The sequence below is a fragment of the Cricetulus griseus genome (assembly GCF_003668045.3).
Source record: "Cricetulus griseus strain 17A/GY chromosome 1 unlocalized genomic scaffold, alternate assembly CriGri-PICRH-1.0 chr1_1, whole genome shotgun sequence".
In the NCBI taxonomy this organism is placed as follows: Eukaryota; Metazoa; Chordata; class Mammalia; order Rodentia; family Cricetidae; genus Cricetulus; species Cricetulus griseus.
Window position 1 is genome coordinate 233,497,937 of NW_023276807.1, and position 18,353 is coordinate 233,516,289.

The window sequence follows — 18,353 nt, forward strand, 5'->3', positions numbered from 1 at the left end:
GGACAAAATATAGATTGTTGATTCTAGAAAAATGCACCAGATGAGCAGGCAAGCTGCTATCTTGATTCTGTGTTTTCGTAGGTGTTTCTCATACAGGTTAGAGGGAAGTCTCTTTAAGATCTTCCAAGGGTTCTCCCAAGGCTTTCCTCAATTCCTTGGGAAAATCTTGTTTTAATATAATGCACTGTAACACACACTCATCAATTTTTTTTCTCTCTGGTTTTCCGAGACAGGGATTCTCTGTGGCTTTGGAGGCTGTCCTGGAACTAGCTTTTGTAGACCAGGCTGGTCTCAAACTCACAGAGATCCACCTGCCTCTGCCTCCCGAGTGCTGGGACCAAAGGCGTGCACCACCACCACCCAGCCCACTCATCAAATTTTGATGAGGCCTCTGTATGCAGACTTACAGAAGGAAGACGTTGAGTTTTGACTGCAGTAAGAAGTAGAAAAGTATGTGTAGATTTACTTATTTCTTAGATGATTGGTTCTTCAGAGTTTTATTTGCCAAAATTTTACTTATAATACATCCTGTGGGAGTGCCAGCCCCTAGAGCCTCTCCAGCACACATGAGCACATGAAATTAGAAAAAGGGTTTCCAGGTGGAAAGATGACTACCAATACTACCCTCTCAGACAAACCAACTATAGTAAGGCACCAGCCTCCTATTGCATTTTACTTGTATTCTCAACAGTAAGGAAAGATAGCACGGGCTTCTCTGAATAGCTGGCTCCTGGTGCAATGTCTGATACGTAACAGAGTCCCAACAAATCACCAGTAAGTGAATGGCTAATGAGTGAGCCCTGAAGCTCCTTCTCATCAGCTGTCACTGCATTTCCTTCCAAGTGCCACCTAGGGGTGGGGGCTGAAGTTTTCACAGGGCAAGATGATCACGCTGTGGAAGCAGCCTAATGGAAGCAGCTTTGGGGACCAGGAGATGGCTCATTTCATAAGGTACTTGATGTGTAAGTACAAGGACCAGAGTTCAGATCCTGTCACCCACATAAAAGTTGGAAAGTATAGTGGGTGCCTGTAATTCCAGTATGTGGGAGGCAGAGACAGAAGATCCCTAGGAAAAAGTACCTAGCCAGACTAGGCAAATTAGTGGGTTGTGGGTGCAACTGAGAGACCTTGCCTCTATATATAAGGTAGAGAATGATCAAGCAGACACCCAACATCAAAGTCTAGCCTCTATATACAAGTATATACACATAAGGCCACACCCAAGAGAACATGCACACACAGATGCATACACACACACACACACACACACACACACACACACACACACACACACACACACACACAGCTTTTCTATTTTCCTTCTAGCTGGTTTGTTAAGCCCTAAGGCTGTGTTTTGAATCGTTTAACTAGACCTTTTAGTGACATGGACAAGGAGAGCTGCCCTGCCAAGGAAGTCACATCTCATTGATCTCTTCAGGCCTTCTTCACCTCTCAGTCTCTAAATAAAATAATAGCTCTTTGTGAATTATTGTTATTATATGGAGACAAGCAGCGCTAACTGGGATTGCCACAGGCACAGGGGGACACAGGATAGAATGGTTATTATGAGTAATAATCCATCACACAGCATGCTGGCCCCTCTCCAGTGTACAGACATTACAGTAACTCTGTCTGAAGTCTGAACTAGTACATATAAAGAAAGTCAGAATTCCAGTCAATTCCAGACTTACTGTGTTTGACCTGAAGCAGGTGCCACAGACAATGCCTTTCTAATGGTGTTTGAAAATGGTTTATGTTGAGACATTGTCAGTTAAAAAAAAAAAAAAAAGTGAGTCTCTAACTGCTTTAGACTTAATTATCTTTATAGAATTAATATTTCAGTTATGTTCTATTCATTGGATTTTAAGATTTGCAACTGTTAACAGTGCTTGCTACTCTTCTGGGGAACCTGAGTTCGGTCCCCCACACCTATGTCAGGTGGCTCAGGGCCGTTTATAATTCCAGATCAAAGGATATAGTGCCCTCTCCTGGCCTCTATAGGCATATATTCGTGTGTGTGTGTGTGTGTGTGTGTGTGTTGTGTGTGGTGTGTTGTGTGTGTGTGTGTGTGTGTGTGTGTGTGTGTGTGTGTGTGTGTGTGTGTGTGTGTGTGTGTGTGTGTGTGTGTGTGTGTGTGTGTGGTGTGTGTGTGTGTGTGTGTGTGTGTGTGTGTGTGTGTGCGCATCTGTCTGTGTGTGTGTGTGTGTCTGTGTACATGTGTGTCTGTGTGTCTGTGTATCTGTGTGTGTTAAAAAAAATAAGCTTTTTAAAGTTTGTTTTCCCTTATAAAAAATACTACTCTTACTCAGGTGTTCATCGTACATCTTTTCCCCCAGCACATGCCCCAGCCCTGTTTTCCACCAGCACCGCCTACAAACAGCAGTATTGCATTCGGCCAGCTCTCTATGCAGGCAGGTACTTAAAGACCAAGTCCTCCATGCTGGTGGTGGGGAGGCAGAACACTGAGAAGGAAAGGGGCCTCTGTTAGCAAACTGTGGACAGGGAGACGGGAAAGAGTGGTGGACTTCTCTCACGATTCCCCAGTTTCTTCCCCTGGTCCAGGCTCTGTTTTCCTCTTTGATTGTTTTAGCTTTTTTTTAAGTAAAATAAAGCAAACAGTTCTTCACTTCCCAAAAGTTCCTGAAGTTTTCATTTGTTCTTGGGATGCTCTGCTGAGTTGACAGGCTTTTCTTTGTACTGTCAGGAGACAACAAAGCACCATGCTGAGAAGTGTGCTGTGGCTTTTGTCTTGAAACAGATCAGACAGAAGCCCAAGGTCCAGCACTAAGTAGCCAAGGCAGCAATTCAGTACTTCTCATAGTTTTAGTAGTAGTGTTAACTATGTATTGTTATTATTTAGTGGTAATATTAACTATGTAAAATATTAGATTTTTATTGACATCTCAAACATGCATATAATATATTCAGATCATATTCGTACATCCCCATTACCCTCTCTTACTCCCAAAGTGCATTTTATAAATGGCATAAAGCTAGAAGTGGGGATTTTCAACTAGCAAGCATGTGATTTTTAAATTACTGAATTCAATACCCTGTACATTTAGGTTAATCTACCAACACTGGAAATGATTGCTTTTTCTTGCCAGATTGATTTATTTTCCTTCTTGGGCTAGCCATCCTTCAGGCTTAAAACATTCAAGTTTATTGAGCACAGGGAGTATCTTTAAAAAAATTCATTGCATCTCAGTTTATGTAAGTCTACCAGCAGGAGTATTTATCACTCCCTAGGGGTGACTGTGAGCCATCCAGGTCTGGCTGCCTGTTAAAGTAGTTCTGTGTTTATGGCATTTGTGGCAGGCTGGGGAGCTAGGGCCACCTCCTCTGAGCATTCCCTAAGCCTGCCCATTGCCTGGCTGCTGACATCACTGCAGAGAATAGGCACAGATGAAAAGGTCACTTTTCCATTTTGTTCAGATTGAGAAATACTTTAGATAATTATCTGTCCTTTATTATCTAAGAATAGGAGTGCGGGGAGGGGTGTTTTTCATTTCCCTGAATTTTCTTTGCTGGGTTCCCTCAAACAGAGTGGCTGTGCATGAAGTCCACAGTCCGCATAAGGGGCACAGCACTTCGGAGTGTGACCTGCCCATCTGTTGGATCTGAGAGTCTTTGTTCTCTAGGAGGCACCTCGCTGTATGCCAGTCTTCCAGTTTGCATAAACAAGTCAGTGCTTCCTCTGACTTTTAAACACCCATTCCAAAGGGTGTGTTCCATGGGAGTCCACACTGCTCAGCTCAGTGGGCATCTGTTTTCACCACACGCACACACCAGGGGGACACAGCAATGGATGAAGCATTGATGGGACTGTTTAGCCCAAAGGTCAGTGAGGACAGGGTGCTGGGCGTGCAGAGGAGCTAAAGCATGTGCTGAGTGGGAAGCCAGGCATAGCTTTGGGAAGGCCGCTCACCTGGCAGCTCATCTCACCTCACATACTTGGAAAATGGGCTGCTCTCAGCTCACCTGGTATCTTTTCATATCCAGCAGACTGTCTTCATTCAGTCACCTCTAAACACAGCCATGCTGTACAAAACCTCCACGTAAAGGAGCATAGTAGATTTTCAGAAAATCTGAGATTGAAAATGTCTTTGAAGCCTAGTCTCCATAAGGAGTTCTGAGTCTCCCCACAACCTCTGCTCCCCCTCATACACACACACACCTTCCCCACCCACACTCACTCTCATACAGGGTTCTGATTCTGCATTTCCCATAGAACAAAGAAGTTGCCAGAAAGGAGGTCTTTTGGCTTCCCCAGTCAAAACACCAGGGCCTCCTGCAGCTGTCTGGCTTCCCCTGGCCTCCCCTATCCTCACAGGCTCCCCATTCTAGCCAGTATCTTCCTTCTCTCTTCTATGGGATCATTCTGGCAGCATGTAAATACTCTGAGTTTCCAGAACCCCACACAACAGGCTCCCATTACTCTAACTTTGCAGAGTTCCTAGCCTGTTCCCTGCAGAGCCTCTTAAAATAATTATCTGCAGGGCTGGTCATGAATGCTAACTAATGAGGCTGGAGAGAAGGCTCAGTAGTTAAAAGCACTGACTACTCTTCCAGAAGACCCAGGTTCAATTCCTAGCACCCACATGGCAGCTCACCACTGTCTGTAACTCCAGTTCCAGGGGATCCAATGCCCTCTCCTGGCCTCTGCGGGCTCTAAGCATGAATGTGGTACACATTCACACATGCAGACAAACACTAGTACATACAAAATAAAAATAAATCTGTTTAAGAATTAAACAATAAATCTGTATCTGCCTGAACTGGCTCTACTTCCAGGCCTCCATCAGCTTGCCTCTCCTACTGACTCCGTCCCCTCCTCCCTGCAGTTGCTGAATTCACTGGGCCTTTTAGTTTGTCATCTTCTGACCCTGTGCTGTACCAAGTTCTGCACTCTGTGCTACTGCTCATCCTTGCCAGCTCCACACAAACCTCAGCCTCAGACTCCTTAGCCTATCTTCTCCACTTCTTTCTGGCTCCCTCATGGCCACATTTTTCACTATCCTACGTTCTTTCCAGGCTACTCACTTTCGTGGTTTCAGGTGGTTAGAAAATACATGCACAAATAAAATAAAAGTCATAAAATTGTGGGAGTTTACAAAAATGAGTACTAAAAAATAAAATCAAACCAGTTCTCTTTCTCCTCTCTTATTTCATATCGTTAATGTACCTTACATTTGGCTGGTGCTTTACATGTAATCCACCCTCATATAGATATAAAAAGGTCCAATCTGGAAATGGTGTAAAAGACAGTGTCAGAGTGCAACCTCTTTTCTCTAGACTCAGAAGTTGAAGTCCAAAGAGTTCTTCATGTCCTTTCTCTGGAGTCACAACTTGATGTTTTATCCAAACACTCACAACTCCAGAAGGGAATATGCCTTCATTTTACTTACCAGATGAGTAAGCTGGAGTTCGAGTAAGGGGTAATCTTGATCAAAGTACATTATATGTGTGCGTGAAAATGTCATCTCAAACCCATTATTTTGTACAATTAGTACGGACTAATTTTAAAGTGTTGTGCAATGGTTAAATGGTGAGATTAAAAAAAAATAGGTTCTAGAGTTTAAATCTTATGCAAGCTTTCACAGCTCATGGGTAGCAGAACAGTATTGAACTTGGGGTCATCTGGTTGCTAGGCTGTCTGCACGTAGGTGCTTCTCAGGAACTTTGAAGTTATTATAGCTAAACTATACAAACTGTATTTGTATGCAGTGGCTGGGTTGGGTTGTTTGCCTCAGTGGGGGGACACTAGGATGCGGCATCTCTTCATCATGACCCTGTGTAAGTATCTAGTGTGAGGTAGATCGTGCTGGGTGCTACAGCGGTCTGTTTGAACCCAGGCAGAGGGCTCTCGTGTACAGTCAACTTCATCCCATTTTCAACTTGGCACCTTCTGTCTTCTCCTTCTGCCTGAATTGCCACCCTCTGTACCTTCTGACACTCTTCATTCAAAATTGCCTTCCATGTTGCATCTTCCAGTCCCAACCTCTTGCCAATCAGCTCCAACTACCCCCGTATATTATGCTGGCCCTGGCCAGGCACTCCTCCCCATGCTCCACCCTGGTTATTGAGTACAGGTCTTAGCTGAATGTCTGACTCCTTGCCTATCCTTAGTGAGTAAATTGAGATGGTGCCTCAGGTCTTTATCCATGGCTTCATTTCCTGGAGCTTTCTGTGATCCAAAAATGTCTAATAAAAATTCTAGATGTAAATGCTATATAAGTTTTAAGTTTTTGCTGTGCTCTGGTCTGGATAGCATCATGAAGTCTTGCCCTGTCCCATTGTGTCCCACCGAGGACATGAGTCTGTGCTACCTGCCATAGGTCTTTTGTCATCTTAACTGTCAGGAGGACCATTGTGGTATCACAGTGAGTGCTTGTGTTCAGGGTAACTTTATTTTACTTAATAATGGCCCTACAGTGTAAGAGTAATGGTGCTAGAAGCTGGATTGCAGCCTGTTTTTACAGTTGTTCTCTTTATTACTAGTTGTTATTGTCCAGCTTTTACTGTATCTAATTCATCAACTTGATCCTAGTTGTGTGGTGTAGGCCAGTTCTTTGTGTGGTTCAGGCACCCTTCAGGGGCCTAGGAGCACAGCCATGTGGATCAGGGTAGACTCCTGTCCTTGCTGGCAAGGAAGACCGAGGCACATGAAGCTTTATCTGAGATAACTAAGTTATGTAATTTTAGAGAGAAGTCTGTGGAGCCTGTCATGTCACAGAGCTCAGGAGAAAGTGCCAGTCTGAGTTCTCTTGTCCCAGATCTCCAGCTTGTATGTGATATACAGATGGTCATTTTCTGTTCTTTCCAGAACTCTCTCCTGACATCATTCATGGAAGTCATCATTGGCCTTTACCTCCATCTCCCACTGTGTGATCCCTGGTAACTGTACTAAAGTCGAGGGTAGACCCATGTGCACGATTCACAGTGCAATAACCATGGGAAACAGGCTCACACACAGCAGAGCTGCACCTGACTTACATGCTGGCTTCCTCACTTCCCACTCCAAGGAAACTAAGACAAGATAAGGAACTGAAGGGACCAGCTCCCCATTTCAGCAGCCATAACAGCCTAGCATGTGCCTGCCTGACCTCGCCTTGGTCACTAGGAGGTCAGATGCCTGCCCATTTTGGCAGCCATGATAGTAACACATGCTTGGCTGACCTTGCCTTGGTCACTAGGAGGTCAGATGCCTGCCTCGTGGCAAGGAACCAATCAGAAGTTAGCTGGTGGTGTTATGCTTTACGGCTCTGGGTGTGTTTACAGACAAGTGCACAGCAATGACATGCAGAGCATAACAATGGCCCTAGGAGGGCCTATGGGCCATAACAACCGGTTGGCCAATCAACACAGGGCAAGCCCTCCAAGCCTGGAGGCACACCAATCCTGAGCCTGTACATACCCCTAGACACTATGAGGACTTCTCAGCCACTTTCCTTGTCTAACATCTGTGCTTACAAATGCCTGCTCTAACTGTCTATGTCTCACCAAGGAAAATGGTAGTAAATCATGTCAAGATAAGACAGAAGTGGGGTGTAGAATGTGTTTCTGTTAAGTTGCTTCATGGGACAGCACAGCCCTGATGCAGTGTAGCATTTGTTCCTGTGGTACCATTGTGTCCTTAGGAGAGAGACATGATGATATCCCTAAGGTCATAAAGAATTAAGAACAGTCTGGGCAGTGGTGGCGCACGCCTTTAATTCCAGTACTCAGGAGGCAGAGACAGGTGGATCTCTGAGTTCAAGGCCAGCCTGGTCTACAGAGAGAGTTCTAGGACAGTCAGAGTTACATAGAGAAACCCCATATTGAAGAAGAACAAACAAACAAACAAACAAGCAAACAAAGGAATTGCATAGTTTGTATACATGATGTACTTTCATATATGCAGGTAAACACCCATATCTATAAAATAACGAATCAAATATTTTTAAACAGAATTTCAGGACAGGACAGACCCTGAAAGGGTACAGAGGAAGGAAGGTTTGCTACCCATTCAGCCTTATAACCCTGGACCAAGTGTTCTGTCCCTTCAGTATGAACCATGCCGTGGAACCCTTGGCCCAGACCTACCCACTATCATTTGCCAAGGCTGTGCTGCCTGAAGCCCAGAATCTCCCAAGACCAGTGCTGTTGAAGTAACCCTTAAGTGGCGCAGAAGGAACTAAGTAAATGTGGTGAAGGAGAAAGACAGACATCTAGGAGGCAGAGCAAAGCAAAAGGACCAGTCTTCTTAGGAAAAAGAGGCAGTTTGAGGGATAAGTGGGAAACGGATAGACTCACACTTTTCAAGACACTTTAGGACAGGGTGAAAGAAAAGATAGCCCACTCACCCGCCTGCTGAGATGAGCCCTTGGTTAGTTATGGCCATTACACTCATAGTTTCTGATCACTGGGTAGTTCATACTAATGATACTTGGCTGTCGGGGCCCCGGCTTGTATCAGTCCCATGCTACAGAGGCCATCTATTCCGGACTGATGTCTTGGGGCTATGATAGGAGCCAGCAGAATGGCCCCACGTCCATCCCTGAGTCGGGGAGTGCTAGATTGGGAAACTCTTAGCTACCCAATGGTGATAAAGACAAGACACAGATATCTTGTCATTTCAGGAGGGCTCTCAGTCCATGCTGGAGTCTGGAGTCTCCAGTTTATTTAAGCATCCTCTTAAATAGCTTTCCAACAGTGGGGGTGACCACAGAAGACATCTACTATCATGTATAAAGCTGGTATCAACAAGTTCTTTTAACCCTAGCAGCACACCTAAACAGTCCCTAGGCACATAAACAAAACCCTCAGAACAAGTGTGGGGAACACCCGTGGCCTATGTCTGTTGTTATGCAAACTAGGAGACAATCTCCACTGAGGCCCAGTCATCAGGCAGTAATTAGCCAGCATCTAAAAGACATGTGAGATTCGAGCTCCTGGGATAGAGTTTGGGGGCAGGGGTTGACACTCTTGGCACAAATGTGTATCGTATTAACAGTGCTCTAAATTTAATTGGGAAGCTTTGCTTGCTGATAGAGTTCTGAAATACCTTCACATAGCAAAGGACCTCCAAACAAAAGTTGAAGTCTATTTCACTGAGTCTTGTAATGTTAGACCCCCCCGGAAAACTCAGGCCTCCGGGGTCTCAGCCCAGGACCACAGTCACCCCAATCACCAGGCGGATTCGAAAGCTTGCTGCAAACTGCATGAGGCTTTATTGTTGTTTAACGAGCTAACCCCATGTTAGCTCCGGTCTTTCACCCACACGCCATGGCAGATGGCTGTCAAAGACAGCTCCTAGGGGCTGCATAGAGATCTTGTAGGGAAGCGTAAGGGTAGTATCTAGGGGTATGCACAGGCTCAGGATTGGTGTGGCTCCAGGCTTGGAGGGTTTGCCCTGTGTTGATTGGTCAACTGGTTGTTATGGCCTATAGTCCCTCCCAGGGTGGTTGCTATGCTCTGAGAGTCATTGCTATGCACTTGTCCATAAAGCACACCCAGAGCCCTAAAGCATAGCACCACCAGCCAACTTCTGATTGGTTCCTTGCCACGAGGCAGGGATCTGACTTTCTAGTGACTAGGACAAGGTCAGACAAGCTGTTATGGCTGCCGAAATGGGGAGCTGGTCCCTTCAGTAATACTCTTTCCTCCTAAAAAGTCCCCACATTACAGCCATTCTGTAGCTTTGACATGGCCCTGATGACAGGGACTGTGGTAGAGTCCCTGAGCTGCAGAGGATTGAGTATTGCTGCTGTTGCTGCTGCTGCTGGGCAGAACTCGAGCCAGCCTTGGCCTCTGAGTACTCTCCCAGAACCCACACAAGTGTAGGCTCCAAGTCATGTCTCCCTTCGTGCCCTATAGCACTGACACGTGGTAGTGCTATGTTAACAGCAAATAGTTTCTTTTAAGAGTGTGTATGTTTGGGGTGGGGTGATGACTCAGCAGTTAGGAGCGCTTGCTACTCTTCCAACAGACCGGGGTTCAGTTCCTAGCACCCACATGATGGCTCACAACCATCTACTTTCAGGGCATCTAATACCTTCTCACCTCTGCAGGCACCAGGCACATAAATGGTGCACATGCATACATGAAGTCAAAATACTCACATACATAAAATAAATCTTTTTTTTTTTTTTTGGTGTATGCCTTTAATCCCAGCACTTGGGGGGGCAGAGGCAGGTGGATCTCTTAAATCCAGTCTGGTCTACAGAGTGAGTTCCAGGACAGCCAGAGCTTTTACATAGAGAAACCCTGTCTTGAAAACCAACAACAGAATGTCTGAGGCAGGTGCTGGGGAGATAATCCAGTTAGTAAAGTGCTTGCTGCGTATGGGGATTCTCAGAACCCATGTCAAAAAGGACAGGGGTGGTGGCATGTACTTATAATCTCAGCCCTGGGGAGGCAGAGACAGGTGGATACCTGGGGCTCAGGGACAAAACAGTCCAGCCTAGTCTGTGAGGCCCAGTGAGGCCAAGTGAGAGACCTGTCTCAAACAAGGTAGATGGCACCTAAGGAATGACACCCAAGGCTGTAACCTCTGGTCCACGTGTATACTCACACACATACAAAAATGTGTGTGGATCTATATACTAAACGCAGTGTAAGTATGCTGTAACAAAGGTGTCTATTACAGTTATTTAATCTGTAACTTTAGCACACATCCTGGGTGCTGCTGTGAGCCATGAGTGTGGAACCCCAAACCGCAAATGCTTTCCACCCCTGAACTGTGCAGACTGCCTATCCTGCTGCTGCTCCTCATATAATGCTATATTCTGATGGATTGTTCTGACCCACAGCGGCTGTGAAAAAGTATGGGAGCCACCATGCTGAGCCTGTGGGAAAGAGGAAGATTGTTATCTCCAGTGTTACTGCATGGTTTTATAAGAACTCAGGGTACCTAGGGGAAATTTGGGGGAAGGCAGGGACAAGCAGAGTAGGCAGGGGTTTTGTAAATGTTTCTACAGCTCGGGATGGTGAACCGTCATGGTGTACCTAGAAGAAATGATTAGCATCAGGGCTTGGCTTCAGTAGAAACAAAGAAAACAAAGCCTGTTGCCAAGTTGACACTAGAAATACCTCCCCACAGGGACTCTGTAGTAATGGCCTGCCTGTTCTGGTTTACTTAGTGTCCCTGTTTTCAGAAAAGAATTCCCCCTGCTAAATGCTTTTGCACATAGTTGTGGTGGATGCTTCCAAGAACTTCTAGACACTGGGTCATATCACTCACCCTTCTCTTTCTGGCTGCCCGGGTATCACAGAACCCTGCTGCTAAGAACTTCTAGACACTGGGCCATATCACTCAGCCTTCTCTTTCTGGCTGCCCGGGTACCTCACAGAACCCTGCTGCTATGGAGAGTGAAGCAGCTTTACATTTTGCCCTCCATTCTGGAGAAAGCACACAACCTAATCATGAATGGAAGTCACCTGGCCAGGAATGCCACAGGACACTGTTTAGCTTCAATAACAATACAGGGCATTAAGCATCTACTGTTGGGGACACTTTACATATTGCAGAGCAGAAACAGTGACACAGTCTTTACCATACTTGAGGTGACCTTGCATGACTACCCTTGTTCCCCTGACTTTGGAGGTCAAACAGTGTTGAATGTCAACTTTTGAAGGCTCTTAAAATATCAGGCACAAATAAAAACGGTGGAATATATAAAGACCGATGGTTTGCCCTGCCCCTCCTTTCTCAGGGCTCAACTAGCATGTTGTTTTTGTGGATGTTTAAAATACTGACTGTCCTCCTGTGGGGCAGCAGCAGGAGGGAAGCGTTTCTGTGCCAGCATGCCATAGCTCTGCCAATTATCTCTGAGGTATTAATTTTTTTTTTTTGGTACCCACCTGCACTCAATGTCGAAAACATTTGGTTTCCCTCAAAGGTTTATTTTTAAGTAAGGCCCACAAAAAAAAAAAAATCACCCTGACACCATCATTTTGCATTCTCTATTTCCAGATTTTCTAAAAATCTTCATCTGTTACTCCTATTTGAATTTAGAAAGAGAATGAACAGGGTACTCAAAGTTAAGTGAGAAGCAGCTCTGGGCAGTGCTTTTTATAACCCTGCCTTATTTTTGGCAGCCATTCAGATAATTTGTTTGGGTCTGGTAGTGAGTGGAGAGAGTTAGCCCATGGACTCACAGGCTCTTGCTGGAAGCATTTCCAGAGCCTACGGAAAGTTGGGCCAGAAGGATGAGAGTCAAGATTGGGATGCACAGCTGAGTCAAAGGACCACTGAGAACCAATGGGCAGGAGTGTTTCTGGCCTGTTAGAAGATGATCCGCTGACCAGTGGCCCTGCTGTGTGCCAGGTATGGGCTGTCACACAGCACTGAACAAGGACTATCATCTGCTAACATGAGTGCTTGATTTGAAATTATATGCAGAAGTTAACTCATAATTATGTCTCCGAAAGCTCTGATGTTTGTTCGTTAGGTGCCATTATATACATGGCCAGTGTGACTACTACTGTTGGATAATAAAAGATGAAGTAACATATTACCAAAATGATACCTCATCTGTAAAATATTTCATTGGATGGGTATCTGTGTTGCATAGAAATGGGTCCTGATGAAGAGGGCCAGGGAGAAAGTTCTTTGCCAAAGTCTCTGTAAACTTAGATCCTGAAATAACAAAGGGTATATCCCAAAACATCTGGATAGATGAAGGGTGTTCAGGGCTGTAATTTCAAACATTTAAAAATATGTAACAAGCACATCATTTGGACTCCAAATAAAAAAGTGCAAAAGTCTCTAAGGGTACTTAGCAGAGAAAGAAGGCGGGGTGGGCTTGGGGAAGGGTGAACAAAGGGGTCCAGCCCAGAGTCAAGAGGGAAGTGCCAGAGGATCATTTGAAAATCCTACAGGAAAAGAATAGAATTCTTTGATACCAGAATAGGGCTCTGCAAGACAGAAGAGGGATCAGCCACTGCTTCTCACCCATAATGTCACAGGCAAGCAAGTCGGCCTCCGGTGCCCACACCCCATCCCCATCCTGTATCTCTGCTTGCTTTTTGATTCTGGGACCTTTTATCAAAGTGGGGGTGGGAGGGACCTTAATTATCAGTTAGTAAGAGCAGCACTTAAAGTATGACTGTCTTCTAGTATTGGAAAAGAATAGGCAATTGAAGTAACTAGGATTGCTATGCTAGTGTCATTGTGGATTTGTTGGGAGGCCGGGCACCAGTGGCCCACGCTGTGGCCGCAGTGAAATTCATGGTTACTAGTAATCAAAAGGTGACAGTCTACTTTTTAGGAAGGCTGAGAGATACGAGGGCAGAAGGTCACTGTATGTGTGGAAACAGATGTAACCCCAGATGAGACAAGTACTAAAGATGAAAGTCAAATTTGACAGCTTTGCCAGAGATGGAAGCTGGGACACAGAGACAACACTGATGATTCAAAGGCATTTTTGTCCTGCATTGTCATTGTAGAAGGAGAAGGTGATTTATAAAAACTGACAATAGTCATCATTTGATTCTAAGCCAGCAGCACCATATGAAAGGCAGTATTTGTAGAGACGCATTACTGTGACTTTCATTCTATCAAGATGGATGAGAGACCATTCCGACCCATGGGTGAGAATGACTGTGCTGTGCTTCAGGTAGATGTGCTGCACCTCCTCACAGCCTGTGTTACCCTGCTCTGCTCTGGTCCCCTTCATACAGTGTCTTGCCAGAAGCAAAAGAACTCTGTTTCACGTACCCCCGTATCCCAGTGAGCATCAGATGCACTACAAACATGCACAGGAACCAACGCGTGGATGAATTCTGCTGCTGCGTGTTCATCATTTGGGGAAGTAGCAGGCAGCTGAATATACATAGGATTGCTCTGCCGATTTCATCATGGATTGTTTTGTTTATGGGTGGTGGTATGTGGATGGAGCCTAGCAAGGACCTCATGAATACTCAGCAAGCACTGACCATATCCTCAGCCCAGCATGGAAATTTCCAGGTCAGGAAATTCAAGGCCTGTCTTCTCATCAGACGTAAGACACTCTCAAAAAGAAAAGGCCTTACCCTCTAACTACTGTCTCCCACTCTTTCTTAATATAGCAGAAAACCCAACATAACGTGGCTTCAACCAGAAGGACAATTATTTACTCATGTAGAGGATCAGAGCTAGGTAACTAGGTCAGCAGCTAAATAATGGTGTGAGCAGCAGTGTGGTGTGGCCTCTTCTCTCAGCTATGGCCCTCTATTGTCACATAGTCCTTGGGCAGAGACTACAGCTCTTTGCCATGTCCTCACTCAACTGAGTATATGATGGTAGGAAGCCTGTGTGTGTACATGTATGTGCTTTGTGCATGTGTGCTGAGGGTAGAGAAAGTTGTACTCTCCTCCCTCTTTTTTACCTGGGAGGAAACTCTTTCCCAATAGCCTCCTGACACTTTCTCCGATATCTCAGATCGCATCTCTAGGCCAGTTGATGGTAAGGCAGAATGGAAAGACTTAATTCTACCACCCATGATTCATCCAGCTTCTTTCTAAAGGAGGAAGGAGAGAATGGATGTTATGTAGGGACCTAGAAGTGTCTGCCATGCCACACCTAGTCCCCTATGGAAAACCGTAATCAACCTTGTGGTCCAGTCATTCCTCCAAGGGTTAGCCTTCCTCCCAGAGTTAGGATCTGAGTTTGGGGTTTGATTGTTTTTGTTTTTATCATGAGCTCAAGGAGGAACCTGAACTATATGGGCCTTGCCCCGAATTATTGGGCTTTGGTGAGTCATGTCCCATCTCAGGACTGGCTTCTCTTTACTTCACTCTGGAACATTTTATGAGTTGCAGTTTACAAGATCCATGTTTTCTTCCATTTAATTCATATGTAGGAGGATAATGGGTCTTAGGATTATATCACACTTCCCTAGTAGGAAGTGCATCTGCTGTGAGAAATATGTCAAGGGGTTTAGCACACGTGTCAAGTTATGCCAGAAATTATGAGGGGCTGTTTTCTGGCTTGGGGTAAATGTTAATCCCCTTGTATGAAATCAGCAGTGTCTATTTTACTCATTAGAGTGACTTTCTTGAGCTTTTGGTAGATGAACCAGTTCTCAGGGGGAATGCATTCTGGCTGCAACCCAGCACATTCGTGAAAGAAGGCAGGAACTTATCTGCTCTCTGAACAGCCAATGCCCCTTAGCCTGCCCCTGTCTGCAAGCGGCTGTCCTGCTTCACCTACAAAGTATATTCCTGTGAGCAAATCTACAGGCATTTAAAAGACAACTATAAACTAAATAAAGTCCCCAGATGCCATGCTTCTAATTAAATATTCCTGGAATTTCACAGTATGTATTTTTGTGAAATAAATCAGGGTTTGGCCGATGCTTGGTTTTGTCAAGAATTAGTCTATTTTGAAATGTCTCATTTGGGGCTGGTATGAAGCTAGCTTGTGGGCAGTATGAGCAGAGTCATTTCCCTGCAGATGGCCTGATAAAACTCGGGGGTGGCAAAGAACATGCTGATCCTTTCCGCCCAAAGCAATTAGCCAATTTTCTGCCTCTCTGAGCCATCACAAGCATCCTTGGAATATCAAAAACATAACTTTGGGGTACCTAGGAGGCTATCAGAGGGGCCTCTTCTTTTGCCTTGTCATCTTTATAGTACTTATTCTCGAAAGGCCATCTTCTTAGCAGACTGGCTGGATTGCATGCAGTGTCTATAGGAGAGAACTAATGTTTGATCAAAGAGAAGCCACTTGTCACATAGGAACTTGTTTTTCTAATCTCTTTTAAAGTTCTTTATTTTAAAACAAACAACAGACCAGAAAGTCCACACACAATCCAAAGCGAAGACCAGCATCCAAAACAGTTCTTCCAGTAGACCTGTGCCTGCTTGAACCACTGCTGGAGCTAGCGCGTGCGTGCGTGCGTGCGTGCGTGCGTGCGTGCGTGCGTGCGTGCGTGCGTGCGTGCGTGCGTGCGTGCGTGCGTGTGTGTGTATGTGTGTGTGTGTGTGTGTGTGTGTGTGTTGGGGTGGGACATCACAAAGGAAGGGAAGAGAAAGAGAAAGGAATTGTTGTTAAATGTTTTCTGCAGTTCTTCATTCTCCCTTGTCCTGGGTTTTTGTTTTGTTGTTCTGTTTTTGTTAATCTGAGGAAAGGAACATTAACTGAGAAAATGCCTCTATCAGAGTGACCTGTGGGCAAGTCTGTAGAGCAAGTCTTATTTCGTGATTGATATGGAAGGGCCTAGCCCTCTGGGGACAGTGCCACTCTGGAATCCTGGATGGTATAAGAAAGCAGGCAGAGCAAGTCATTGTCGGGGGGCGGGGGGGTTATCCAGTAAGTAGCATCCTCCATGGCCTCTGCTTCAGTTCCTGTCTCACAGTGCCTTCTTTGAGTTCCTGCCTTAGATTCCTTCAGTGATGGAGTATGACCTGTGAGGAAAGCCTTTCCCATTGTCTTGACAAGAAATGCAGGAAATCCAAAGTTCTAGGAGTGGACAAGGAGGAAACTTTGGTTTTGGGGATTCTTGTGGCGGTGGTAACAGTTTTGGACCAGGACCAGGAAGCAACTTAAGGGGGGCTCATGGATATGGAAGTAGACGTGGATTTGGGGATTTGGGGATGGCTATAATGGGTATGGAGGAGGACCTGGAGGTGGCAATTTTGGAGGTAGCCCTGGTTATGGAGGAGGAAATGGTGGTGGAGGACATGGATATGGCAGCCAGGGTGGGGGCTACGGAGGTGGTTATGACGACTATGGAGGAGGAAATTATGGAAATGGAAATTATAATGATTTTGGAAATTATAACCAGCAATCTTCTAACTATGGCCCAATGAAGAGTGGAAACTTTGGTGGTAGCAGGAACATGGGAGGACCATATGTTGGAGGAAACTATGGTCCTGGAGGAAGTGGAGGAAGTGGGGGCTTTGGTGGAAGGAGCCGGTGCTGAGCGTCTTCCTACTTACCATGGGCTTCGCTGTATAAATTGGAGAGGATGAGAGCCCAGAGGTAACAGAACAGCTTCAGGTTATCAAAATAACAATGTTAAGGAAACTCTTATCTTAGTCATGCATAAATATGCAGTGATGTGGCAGAAGACACCAGAGCAGATGCAGAGAGCCATTTTGTGAATGGATTGGATTATTAATAACATTACCTTACTGTGGAGGAAGGATTGTAAAAAATGCCTTTGAGAAAGTTTCTTAGCTTTTTAATTGTTGATTCTTTCTAGTGGTCTTTGTAAGAGTGTAGAAGCATTCCTTCTTTGATAATATTAAATTCGTAAGTTTCAGGTAACATGTAAAACCTTTTTAAAGATTTTTCTCAAAAGTTTTGAAAAGCTATTAGCCAGGATCATGGAGTAATAAGACAACGTTTATCCTTTAAAAAATTTAAGTGTGTGTGTAGAGTTAAGAAGCCATTGTACATTTATGATTTAATAAAAATAATTCTAAAGGAAGAAAAAAAAAAGGAAAGCCTTTCCTCTCCAAGTTGCCTTTGTCACGGGTCACAGCAGTAGAAACGTAACTAGGACAGAAACCAGCATTGCTGTTGCTATGACGGGCTGAATAGTGTTATTACTGGCAGGATTGTAGAATGGACCTTGGAACTTTGGGCTGGACAAGTCATTGAGTGAAAAAGCTTCTTACTAAGTAAGCTGTTATAGGAACCTAAATAATGCTGAGAACATTGCATGTGGTGACAGCCTTGCTTGCAAAGTTTCTGAGGGAGATTTGTGAATCCTTCAAAGACTTGTCCCAGAGTCATTCATGTGATGTGTTTTGCATTGAGAAATCTGTGGTGTCTGGTCCGCTGGTGCTGAAGAATCAGCCATGATTATCAAGAAACCTGCACCACTAAAATGAAGTGTTACTTTACTGGGAGAGTTGATGTTGGTCAGCTGTGGCTGAGAAGAGACCAGCGTCATTAAGGTGAAGTCTTCTGAAGGTGACTCCCCAGGGTTAGCACAGAAGCTGTGGTCCAGAAAGGAGGAGATGGTAAGGCTGCAGTGGAGCTGCCCAGAGCCTTCGAAGCCCAGAGCATCATTTTTGAATTTGAAGTAAGAATTTTTGAAATTGTCCTGTGTTTTATATTGTGATAGTAAGATGAGATCTTGGAGATAAACAAGAAAGAAAAGGTTATGACTGAACAGTATTGCACTGGTGTGTCATGTTGACAAGGGATCAGTTGTCTGGTTAGTTATTTTTGTTGTTGTTGTTGTTGTTGTTACCAGCTTCACATAAGCTAGGGTTATCTGGGAAGAGGAACCTTAATTGATAAATGCCTCCATCAGATTGCCTATAGGCAAGTCTGTAGGGCGTTTTCTTGATTTGTGATAGATGTGGAAGAACCCAGCTCTCTGGGGGTGTTGCCAACTCTGAGCAGGTGGGCCTGTGTGGTGTAGGAAAGTAGA

The 18,353-nt window shown here is 44.9% G+C and overlaps 1 protein-coding gene and 1 long non-coding RNA gene across 3 annotated transcripts in view; both read left to right on the top strand.

Annotated features, from left to right (window-relative positions):
* Vwa8 (von Willebrand factor A domain containing 8) overlaps positions 1–18,353 on the top strand; it is a 330,350-nt gene that overhangs the window by 281,782 nt on the left and 30,215 nt on the right. The window lies entirely within an intron of this gene.
* On the top strand, positions 16,532–17,085 carry LOC113839253. The gene is made up of 2 exons (XR_004772570.1): positions 16,532–16,593; positions 16,705–17,085. It is a non-coding gene; the product is annotated as an uncharacterized LOC113839253 (long non-coding RNA).